This window comes from Myotis nattereri, assembly GCF_964212035.1.
Source record: "Myotis nattereri genome assembly, chromosome: 12".
Lineage (NCBI taxonomy): Eukaryota > Metazoa > Chordata > Mammalia > Chiroptera > Vespertilionidae > Myotis > Myotis nattereri.
In genome coordinates, this window is record NC_138087.1 from 47,224,127 (window position 1) to 47,235,783 (window position 11,657).

The following is an 11,657-nucleotide window of genomic DNA, read 5'->3' on the forward strand; positions in this document are numbered from 1 at the left end:
CATCTTCTTCTGTGCCTCCAGTTACCTGCAATCTTCTGGCTTTAGTGATCTACTCTCAAGATATTTCCTCTCAAGATATTTGCACAAAGTGATAGATAATGACATGAAGTTTTATTATCACCTCTTGTATCCTTTGACCCAGATTATCATCACTCAAAACTACTCTGATCTCAACACCATTTATTTACTCTGAATTTGTGCATTTTATTACAATTTTATATACACTTCAGTTACTCTTTCATTTCTATTGGCTTTCTGTTCTTCAGAAATGCATCAATGAGCACATGTGTGCATTTCTGTCGGATATATACATTAAGTAGAATTGTTGGGTTGGAGGGTAGATCATGCTCACTTGTGGTAGATATTGTCAAAAGATCCCCAAAGTACACTGCCAGTGTGGCTCGGTCAGTTAGAGCGTTGTCCCGAGCACCAAATGGTCGCAGGTTCAGTCTCAGTCAGGGCACATACCCAGGTTGTGGGCTCAATCAATGCTTCTCTCTCACATCAATGTTTCTCTCTCTCTCTCTCTCTCTCTCTCTCTCTCTCTCTCTCTCTCTCTCTCCCCCCTCCCTCCCTCTCCCTCTCCCTCTCCCTCTCCCTCTCCCTCTTCCCCTTCCCCTCCTTCTCGCTTCCTCTCCCTCCCTCACTTACTCCCTTCCTCTCCAAGTCAATAAAAACATATGCTCGGTGAGGATTTAAAAAATAATAAAGAATTTTTTTTAAAAAGGAAAGAAAGAAAATCCAGCCTCACCCCCAATATATAGTAGGAAAAGGGAGGAGGATTTTATGGTCTCTTCCGATACTTGTGGCTGTTCTGATACTACACTAAAACTGAGCAAGTGGTAGTTTCTTAAAGATTAGTTAACAGTGTGGCATCTGAAACTATATCCATGGTTTTTCATACTCTTACATTAAAACCTATTGATATTTTCACCCTAGCTGGGTTGGCTCAGTGGATAGAGCGTCGGCCTGCAGACTGAAGGGTCCCAAGTTCATTTCTCGTCAAGGGCACTTACCCAGGTTGCAGGCTCAATCCCCAGTAGGGGTATGCAGGATGCAGCTAATCAATGATTCTCCCTCATTATTAATGTTTCTATCTCTCCCTTCCTCTCAGAAATCAATATAAAAAAAAACACCTATTGATTTTTTGGAAAATACTGGTTCACTGAGTTATGGAGATCTTCCAAATATTGGCACATTTCATTATACAATATTTAAAAAATAACAGTCCTGGCCAGGTAGCTCAGTTGGTTACAGCATCATTGGATACACCAAGATTGTGGGCTTGATCCCCAGTCAGGGCACCTACAAGGACTAGCCAATAAGTAAGTGGAACAACAAACTGATGTTTCTGTCTTGCTCTCCCTCTCTCAAATTAATAAAGGTATTTTAGACAGTTAAAAAAAAAAAAAAAAAAAAAAAAAAAAAAAAAAAGAAATGCATCAAAATTTTTGTTCACCTAATGTAATCATTTTTGTTTCCTGATACATTATAAAATATTTTAAATAGACTGCTTGTTTAAAAGGATTTGGGGTCTTGAAATGAAAGTGGTTGCTGAAGCTCAGTCCATTCTGCTTTAATAGCTTTGCAATGCAAAGTATAATGTTGCAGGGGCATAAATTGTAGAGCAAAAACTCCAGAGGAAGTTCACACAGAAACACAGGGTGATGGTTCATGTCTACTTTTGGGGTTGCTATTGTAGTGAGAGTGTGGGTGTAAGAAGATATGCAGGAGATTTCCAGAGATTGATTTGCATTCCAAATTGAGTATTGCATCATTATACCTTGGCTAGCCAAATAAGGAGAGAGCCAATAGTATAATAAAAAATGAGCTAGAATCCAAATCAGAGGAATGCTTCAGAATGAGTCAAGGAAGTCTTAAGACAAAACCTCTTCCCAAAGCACAGCACACAGATAATATTTGTTGATAGGAAAGAGTTTTGAAAATAGTAACCACATTGATAATCAGGATTTGGGTTGATTTCAAGATATTGTTTATTAGAAATGATTGACATTTCATTGCAGCTTTCGTAGGAAGAGATTGCAATTACAACAGAACTAAAGCACTAGGCCAAAACTTTTCTATTATATGTAAATAATAATCATTTTGTTTTTTGAACTCCCTCAATGGATCCACCTCCAGCCTCAGATTTGGAGAACTTCAGAAGCCATTAAAAATATATTCATAAAAAAAGACAAAATTCCAACACATGTGAAATCAGACATTAATGCTACTTTAAAAAGCTCATGACCAAAAGTGCACACTCGCATTATACAATGTGAAGGGAATGCAATGAGGTCAATTCAATTTGAGGAATTTCAAAAGTTTGAATCATTCTTATGCACTTAATTTTGAAACTGATATAAAAAGTGATATAGTGTAAGTGGAAGGACCTAGAAACTTCTTAGTTTACCATCACCAGCATTTTAATTATTTGGAATTTTTAAATAAGCATGGTTTGGGGCTTAAATTACATCTGTTGTGATGACAAAGATGGCTGCAGGTCAGAATCACCCAGGGGGCATCTACACTAATAAAAGAGAAACATGGTAATTGGCGTACGACCGCTACCCTTTTCATTGGCTAATCAGCGAGATATGCAAATTAACTGTCAGCCAAGATGGCAGCTGGCAGCCAGGCAGCTTGAAACTAAGATGAGGCTTGGTTGCCTCAGTGATGGAGCTGCAGGCCTCTGAGCCTGCAGTTTGAAACATTTTAACAAATACCACCGGACTTCAGCCAGCAGATTCGCAACATTGTATGCGAAGGCCAGAAACCTACTTTCAGGAGCGGAGGCCTAAGAGCTGGAGCCAAGCCTCAAGCTAAAGCTGGCCCAGAATAAAAAAAAAAAAAAAAGGAATAAAGGAGCGTTTGGGAGTTCAGTCACCCCCAGCCTGAAAACAGCCCTCAGCTCCTCACCCAGACTTGCCAGGCACCCCAGTGGGGACCCCCACCCTGAAGGGTGTGTGACCAGCTGCAAACAGCCATCATCTCTTCATCCAGGCTGGCCAGGCACCCCAGTGGGGACCCCTACCCTGATCCGGGACACCCTTCAGGGCAAACGAGCTGGCCCCCACCCGTGCACCAGGCCTCTACCCTATATAGTAAAAGGGTAATATGCCTCCCGACACCAGGATCAGCGTGACAGGGTGCAGCGCCCAAACCCCCTGATAGGCCCTGCTCTGTGTGTGACGGGGTAGAGCCATAACCTCCCCATCGGCCCTGCCCTGAGTGTGAGAGTGGCGGCACCCCAACCCCCTGATTGGCCCTGCTCTGTGTGTGATGGGACGGTGCCCAACTCCCCTATCGGACCTATTCTGTGAGTGACAGGGGGGAGCTCCTCAACCCCCTGATGGGCCCTGTTCTGTGCGTGACAGGAGGGAGCTCCCCAACCCCCTGATGGGCCCTGCTCTGTGCATGACAGGGTACAGAGCCCCAACCCCCCTGATGGGCCCTGCTCTGTGAGTGACAGGGGGCAGTGCCCCAACCCCCGGATTGGCCCTGCTCTGTGCGTGACAGGGGGTCGCACCGCAACCTCCCCATCGACCCTGCCTTGAGTGTGACGGGGGTGGTGCCCCACCCCCTCAATCGGCCCTGCTCTGAGCCTGACCAGGGGCTGCACCTAGGGATTGGGCCTGCCCTCTGCCACCCGGGAGCAGGCCTAAGCCAGCAGGTCATTATCTCCCGAGGGGTCCCAGACTGCGAGAAGGCACAGGCTGGGCTGAGGGACCCCCCCCCCTTCCCCCTGAGTGCACAAATTTTTGTGCACCGGGCCTCTAGTCCTATATAATAAAGGGGTAATATGCAAATTAACCTTCCCTCACAAGATGGCTGCCTACGACCAGGCCAGCAGGGCGGTTAGTGAGGGATGACCAAACAACTGAACAGCAGGCTGCGTGGGGCGACCAGACTGGCAGGGCGGGAGGGGGGGGGGCATGAGGGGTGACCAGACTGGCTGGGGGGGACAGTTGGGGGCAACCTGGCCAACAGCAGGGGGCAGTTAGGGGCGACCAGGCCAGTGGGGGGAGGCAGTGAGGGGCGATCAGGTTGGCAGCGGGGGGGGGGGGGGGAGGGGGGCAGTTAGATGCGACCAGGCATGCATGCAGGTGATTAAGAGCCAGCAGTCCAGGATTGTGAGGGGGATGTCCAGCTGCCGGTTTTGTCCCAATCCCTGGAGAGGGTGCAGGTTGGGCTGAGGAGACCCCCCCCCCAAAAAAAATGCAAGAGTTTCGTGCACTGGGCCTCTAGTTTTAAATAATACGAAGTCCTGGGTTTCAGATATTTCATTTCAGTTGGTTTTCAGAGGCCTTGGGAATATAGGGTGTTAAAAATCTCCTTAGATGATACATGGCCTATAGAGATTGATCAGAATCACAGATTTAGAAAATTTTCTGGATTCTTCATGGTCCCTTCATTTATAGAATATGCAGCATATGTATTCTTTTTATTATTAAAGAGGCCTAAAATTTCCCTCAAAATGCATCCAGATCCCCAATTTTAAGAAAATGGGGCACAGACCCTGGCCAAGTAGCTCAGTTGATTAGAGCACTGTCCTTATAGACCAAGGTTACAGGTTTGATCTCTGGTCAGGGCACATAGAAGTATCAACCAATGACTGCATAAATAAGTGGAACAACAAAATCGCTGTTTCTCTCTCTCTCTCTTCCTCTCTCTCTAAAAATCAATCAATAAAATAATTTTAAAAACTGGGCACAAAAATTGCAGCAGAAATCAACCTATCTCCATGGAACCTAAATGGCCCAAGGGTCTCTTTCCTCCCCCCACCCCCGCCCCTTTCAACAAATGTTAGAAATACTGCCAAAGGAAAATAAAACCCTCAAAAAAGACCAGTTTTGAAACTGTCATTGCAAGTTTACAAAAACAGGAAACATCTGAGCTCTAGCAAATCCTTTGATGAAAATTTGCAAAACTAACTCCTCAAAAAGGGAACATAAAACTAAATCATCTTCAACATGATTATTCATTCACTGAGCTCCTTGTCATTCTTTAACTAAGCCCTAGGAATCACCCACAGATTTTCACAATGCCCATGTTGTTATCCTTGGGGTATCCAAATTTGCCTTTGCCTTTAGTCTTGATATTCTTAACAAAAATGAAACATCTCACACTTTTTTTCTTTTTCTTCTTTCCTTCTCTCTCTTTCTCCACCCCCTTGCCCCCATCCCCCAATGAATGGCAATAGGAAAGAAAATGTGCATTTAAATGCTGTGGTCATTTTCACAAAACCTGTAACAGAAAAGACCTTTAAAATAATTGAAAGGCTTCCCATTTTCCTTTGGATGGAATAAAAACTCCAATATGCTGGTTATTCTCTGTTTGCCATTTTTTCCTTCATATCCAGGAGTTTCTCATTTGTGGGTTCAACCAACCTCCATGGAAACAGTATTTTTGCATTCCCAACCACAGATGCCCAGCCACGATGGAATATATACTGTTTTCTATGGGGTTGGTTGAATCAAGGGATGCAAAGTGCTCACGGTGGAGTCCAAAGTTATATGTGGATTTTCAACTGTTCGCAAGTGGAGACCCCTAATTCCAGCGTTGTTCAGGAGTCAGCAGTATGTCTTTCCTGCAGCCTCCCACATTCAACTAGTATTTACTTCTCTGTCTGCAGGTATGAATCGCCTCACCTCCACAGCTTCAGCTCACACAAACCTCCAGTATTTCCTGCCTGACTCCTTGCATGGTAGCAGCTTCTGCCTGACCCTTGTTTGTTCCCTGAGTATGGCCAACACATCTATAAGTACCTCTTTTATTGACATCTCTTTATTAAACCATCTGAGAGAGTTTTGTTTCCTACTAGGACCTTGATGGACAGGATGAGTTTATCAGGTCCTGCATGACCTAACCTCTCTTTTGCCTTCCTTGCCCACATTACACTGTGCCTTCCAGCCATGACAGGGGTGGGGGTGTGGGAGTGTGGGGTGATGTTTCCTTTGCCTGAGCTGTTCTTCCTCACCCTCTTCATCTGGCTAAGTTCCTCCTTACCATCCCTCAAGTTGCCATGTATTTGAAATGATTTGTGGATCAGTACCAAGAAGTTCCCAACAAATAGTTGACATTAAGTAAAGGTTTTGTGGCTGAGGAGCGTGACACCATGCAAATTGCTTCGTCAGCAATTTAGCCCAAGGCAAGAGCTATTGAATGTACAGATGATTTGCTGTCTTGTACATATGTGTGTGTTTTTCATTATTTGGGTTATTAGATTGGACATACTTGCAAAAATTATCTTAACCTAATGGAATATCAAGTAAGTTTGACCTCAAGCCCTTATTAGCACTTAAAGGATATATTGCATTCTTTTGAAATTTATAGGAGCTATATTGGGGGCTAAAGAGGAAATTGCCTATATATATTGTACAAACATTTACATTTTCCTTACTAAGCCCCCAATATATTTCCTACAAAATTTTGAAAGATTCAGAGTTTGTTGCTATGTAATATTGTACAGCATATGCAAGTAAAGTAAGAAGTGAAAGAAATTGAATGGTTAGAGTATTAATTGTTGTTGCAAGTTGACTTTAACCTGCCTAGTTCTGAAGAAAACTTTATGAAATCAGGAACAGAAAACATTTAAATCATTTTATTTTTTATTTAAAAAAATCTTTATGTTGAAAATATTACATATGTCCCCCCCCCCCCCCCCATTGACCGCCTTCTAGCCTGTCCCCAAACATCTAAACTATTGATGATCATTATTTGCCACAGGATGTACACAGCTATACCTTTGTAACTTGGTAACCTTTCCATTTGATCTCAATGAGCATTACCTGTGTTTGTGAGGTTCTTGAATATTTTACTTCTACTGACATCCTGATTGGAGTAAAAGTCCTTCTCCATTTCCCTTGTACAGTGGCTCACTTCTCTCTGAGCTCCTTTACATACATTATGTAATCTTGACCCAGCGAGACACATAAACAGAGACTCAGAATGTTAAATGCCTTATGGAAGGCCACGGAGATTGAAAGGGGAAGAGTCTTAAAATAACCTCGGTTTTGTCAGAAGTTTGGCCTTTCTTCCATGTTTTATGTTGCTGCTGCACATATTATTGATTACCAAAAATTGGACTGTCATCTTTTCCTCTGCTTCTGAAAATAGATTTATTTAAAAAGGAAAATAGAGAGTGGACATTAAAGTTGGGCCATAACAGAGAAAGATAAATCTCTTTGTTTAAAGTGCCAAACATTAATGTCTGACAAATAGTAGGTATCCTGTATATATTAGTTCTCTTGGATGAGAACTCTGTAAAAAGTTTTTCTTTTCTAAAAGCAAACAAATAATTGAGAAGCTTGCGTCTTATTAAAAATCTGCCAGTGGTATATGAGCAAAGAGCAAAAACTGCTACTGACCCACAAAAGGGGTTTAGTTCTACCGCTCTTGCATCCGATGTCTTTCCTGATATAGAACTTAAAGGAGTTTGACTATTAATTTTAAGATCATTTATTTAAAGAGAATCTGGAATATCTTATTTCTTGCCACAGATCATTGGCTTAATGAAGGCCATCAAGTCTGTTATGAACTGAAACACAACAGATGCAGTAATTGTCTCCTTCTGTGGCCTATGGTAATAGGGTCAGAACATGCTATCCAAGTAGGTGAGTCCTTTGCCTATGGCTTGTTTGGTGGCCAAATCCATAAATTGGTTGGATGTTTTTGTGTTTTGAAATACCACCTCCTATTTCAAGAGCAATCATGTGCAATAGCACGATAAGATTAGCAGGCCTTTGCCAGGGCCTTTGGTCTACTTGCTGAGGCAGCCACTGTGGCAAATGGATGAGCAAGGTGGGGGCCCTTTCCCTCGGCGGGGGCTCAGAGGTGGATCTCCAGTTTGGCCCCTCACTTCCATAGTGGGATGAGGAGCTTATATTTAAAATCCGGAACCCCCAGTCATTAGTGGTCCAATGAGAAAAGACTTACTGTAAGTGTAGGATGGTGATGTTTTTCCCTTTCTAAAGCCAATTGAGACATTTAGCTCATTTGGTTTCTTGAAGAAGTGAAAGGAGAGAATGAAGGGTGGGGGAAGAGGGACAATCCTCTTGAATAAAAAAGCCAATCATCAGGTGACATCTCCTGCACTAACATTTAGTAACTGATAATTGCTGTAACTAGGGCCATTGAGCTTTGCAAATATTACCCAGTAAATTTTAATTAGCACCCGGGGGATTGAAGAGTTTCAGAACAAGCTCTTGGGAGCAGCTTCCCAAGCCAGTGGCAATGTGTGCTGAGTAATTTCAGATCAGCTGGCCTGTCAGAGCGGATCAGTGTCAGAGCACCGCTTATCCCGAGGAAAATGCACCTGCTTCTACATGGAAATAAGGTGCATTATCTGCCAATTTGTGCTGCTTATTGCTACTGCTCCCCAGGTTTGACGAGTGGGGAATGTAAGGGCGAAATCGGATGGCTCTGGAAGGAGAGTTTCACTGCCTTCAAGGGCACGTGCTGTCACAGGCCCTGAGTGGCTTCCTCGTCTTTTGGTGGCACTGGCACAGCTTTTGGAGCTGTTTCAAAATGGGAAACACTTTGCTATGAGACCTAATGGTGCTGTTTTGCAATAAATAAACTTATTATTTTCATTTTGTATAAAGAATTTTTAGTTGTATTCTGAAGGATAGGGTGAGAAATTAGGTATGGAGGGACACTGATCCATGGCCAGAAATCCATTAAAGGCTAAAACTAGAACATTGGCTGGAAATGTTTAGAAAAAAGTGTGCAAATATAAAATGTACAACTCAATTTTTTTTATTGCACAGAACACAAAACACCTCCTAATTTAAAAGAGTCAATGCATACTGAAGTGTCGAGCTAATCTTTATGGATAAACTCTCTAGGAGGCACTATGCTATCTAGGACAAGCTGCATGTGCTATTTTTATTTTCCCTACTTTTAGGTAGAGAAAATGAACTTGGAGAAATTAATAGACTTGCTCAGGTACTATGTGGTAGTGCCTGAATATGACCTCAAGTGGTTCAACTTGAGAGCCCATGTTTTCAACAGTTCTGAGACATCCATGTTTACATGCACATGCACACATGTACGCAAGGCAAGCAAATATGCATGCACACTCACACATGCACACTCATTCATAACAGCTTAATTGGATATGTCCATCCTTTTTTCCCACTGATTTTAAACTGTTTCCAGAGCAAGGATTTTAACTTTCAGTTGAGTAACTGTAACAAATATTTTAAGATGCAATTAAAAAAAAGCCTAGGATTAACTACCAGGAAAATGCAAGTAAAGACCAAAATGTGATACTACTGCTTACTTTACTACGATGACTGAAATAAAAAAGTCACACAATAACAAGTGTAGGTGAGGATGTGGGGAAATTGGAAGCCTCCTACAAATTGTTGGTGGGAATGTAAAATTATACAGCCACTTTAGAAAATAGTCTGGCAGTTCTCAAAATGTTAAAAATAGAGTTACCATATGACCCAGAAATCTCACTCCTGGGTACAGACCCAAGAGAAATGAAAACATATGTCTACACAAAAACTTGTACATGAATATTCATAGCAGCATTCTTCATAATACCCCAAATGTGAAAACAACTCAAACATCCACCAACTGATAAAGGAATAAGCAAAATGGGGCATATCTGTACAATCAAATATTACTCTGCCATGGAGAGAAATGAGGCACTGATATAGGCCGCATGGATGAACCTTGACAACATTACACCAGTTGAAAGAAGTCACAAAGGCAACATACTGTCTGATTCTGTCATATGAAATGTCTGGAGTAAGCAAATCTATGGAGACAGCAGATTAGTGATTGCCTAGAGCTGGAGGGATGGGGGAATTGGGAGGTGGTGACTAAGAGGTACAGGGTTTCTTTTGTGGTGCTGAAAATGTTCTAAAAGTGATTATGATGATGGCTGCCTAACTCTAGGGATATACTAAAAGCCATGGACTGTCCAGGTTAAATGAGTGAATTGTGTGGTGGGTGAATTACATCTCAAAAAAATGTTTAAAAAAACACAAAAGTAGGTGCACATTGTGACAATCAACATTTTAGATGGATGACTTTGGTGGGATGAGCTCCCTGATTTGAAAAGCATGAATAGTCATATCTCTAATTCAGAGTTATGGAAGGTAAAGATATGCTTGGAAATGTTTGGAGCTTGGTAGCTTCCTGATAAATGTTGGTGATAGGAGCAGCAGTTATAATTAATATTGAATTCCATTTTGTGGCGAGGAGAAGATGACCAGGTGTAGAGAAAGCAGAAAATGAAGAAAAGTTAGGATTGAGGAGGTTACAGATAAAGAGAAAAAGAAAAAGACAGCCATAGAGAATGAGGAGGAGAAAAGGAAAAGTCACATGGACATTTGGAGAGGACAGAGATGAGGAGTGAGATGGGAGAACTGGGAACAAGGTCAGTGGGCGAGCATCTTTCTGAGGGGTGGGGAACGAGGAAAGCGTGTCGTATGTGGGTATCTAAGACTCCTCACTGATTAGAAAGTGTGAATTAGTTGGTTTACCACCTTCCAACTCTTCTTTATTCTTTAGAACTCTGTTTTTTCATCCTTCTCTCCTTACATCCCCATTTCACTCAACCTGAGATACCAAGTACTTTCTCTATGATGTGATTCTCTTCCTGGGATAGAGGCTAGATTTTTGAGCTGGCAATTTGATAGGCTCTGAGGATGGAATCGCCACATGGTCTGGGAAAAATAAAAACAAATAATCTGAATAGTATGTGGGAGGGCAGATCAAATGAAACTAAGAGGTAGATTCAGTCTAGTTGGGAATTCATTATTTCTTAGCTTTATTCACTATCCCACTCTTATTTTTTTTTCTCTCACTCAGAAGCAGAATATTAATGGCCAACATTCACCTGCCCTGGCGAAGCGAGCTTGGGGATGCAAAAATGGAATAGTGATCTAAAAAATAGACTCGGCAATCAGATCTGTGCAAATTATTTACCTTCTAAAGCAAATTCTTTACTTTCTCTGAACCTATTTTCTCAAGATCGATTGTGGCTATTTTGCAGTGCTATTGTGATTTTAAACTGATAACATAGTCCTTGATTCACCGTTATTTCTTATGCGCTTATTTTGGTTTAACTTCCTTTTTTAAAAAAAAAAAACCAACTGGTTTATCCCTCTGTGCATTAAGGAATTCACACTTAACCAACAGAAATAATATAATCTGTGATTTAAAGTAGGCAAGAATGAAGTGAGTGATACAAATCAAGATTACACCTGAAAGCAAGTTTTTCTGGTTTTAAAAGATAATTCTTAATATAAATAGTAACATAGCTACCTGCATTTGGTAGATATTTTTGTGTATATAAATAATATACTTTATTTCCTAAGAAGTGCTGATACAAAAACAGAAGTACAAAAATATCAAACGGTATTTTCACTCTTACTGGAAGCACCAAGAATCTTCTACTTGGCTGTGCCTATTTATATTAGACTAGAGGCCCAGTGTATGAATTCGTGCATGGGTGGGGTGCGGCCAGCCTGGTCTGGGGCCTGATCAGTGCTGGGCTGGCTGTGGGGAGGGGCCGTAGATGATTGGCTGGTGGACCCCACCCCCAATTGGGGTTGGGGAGCCAATTGGGGGTGGGGCCAGCCAGGGGGAGGGCCTGTGGGTGGTGGGCCAGCTGGCCCGTCCCTGATTGGTGGGGG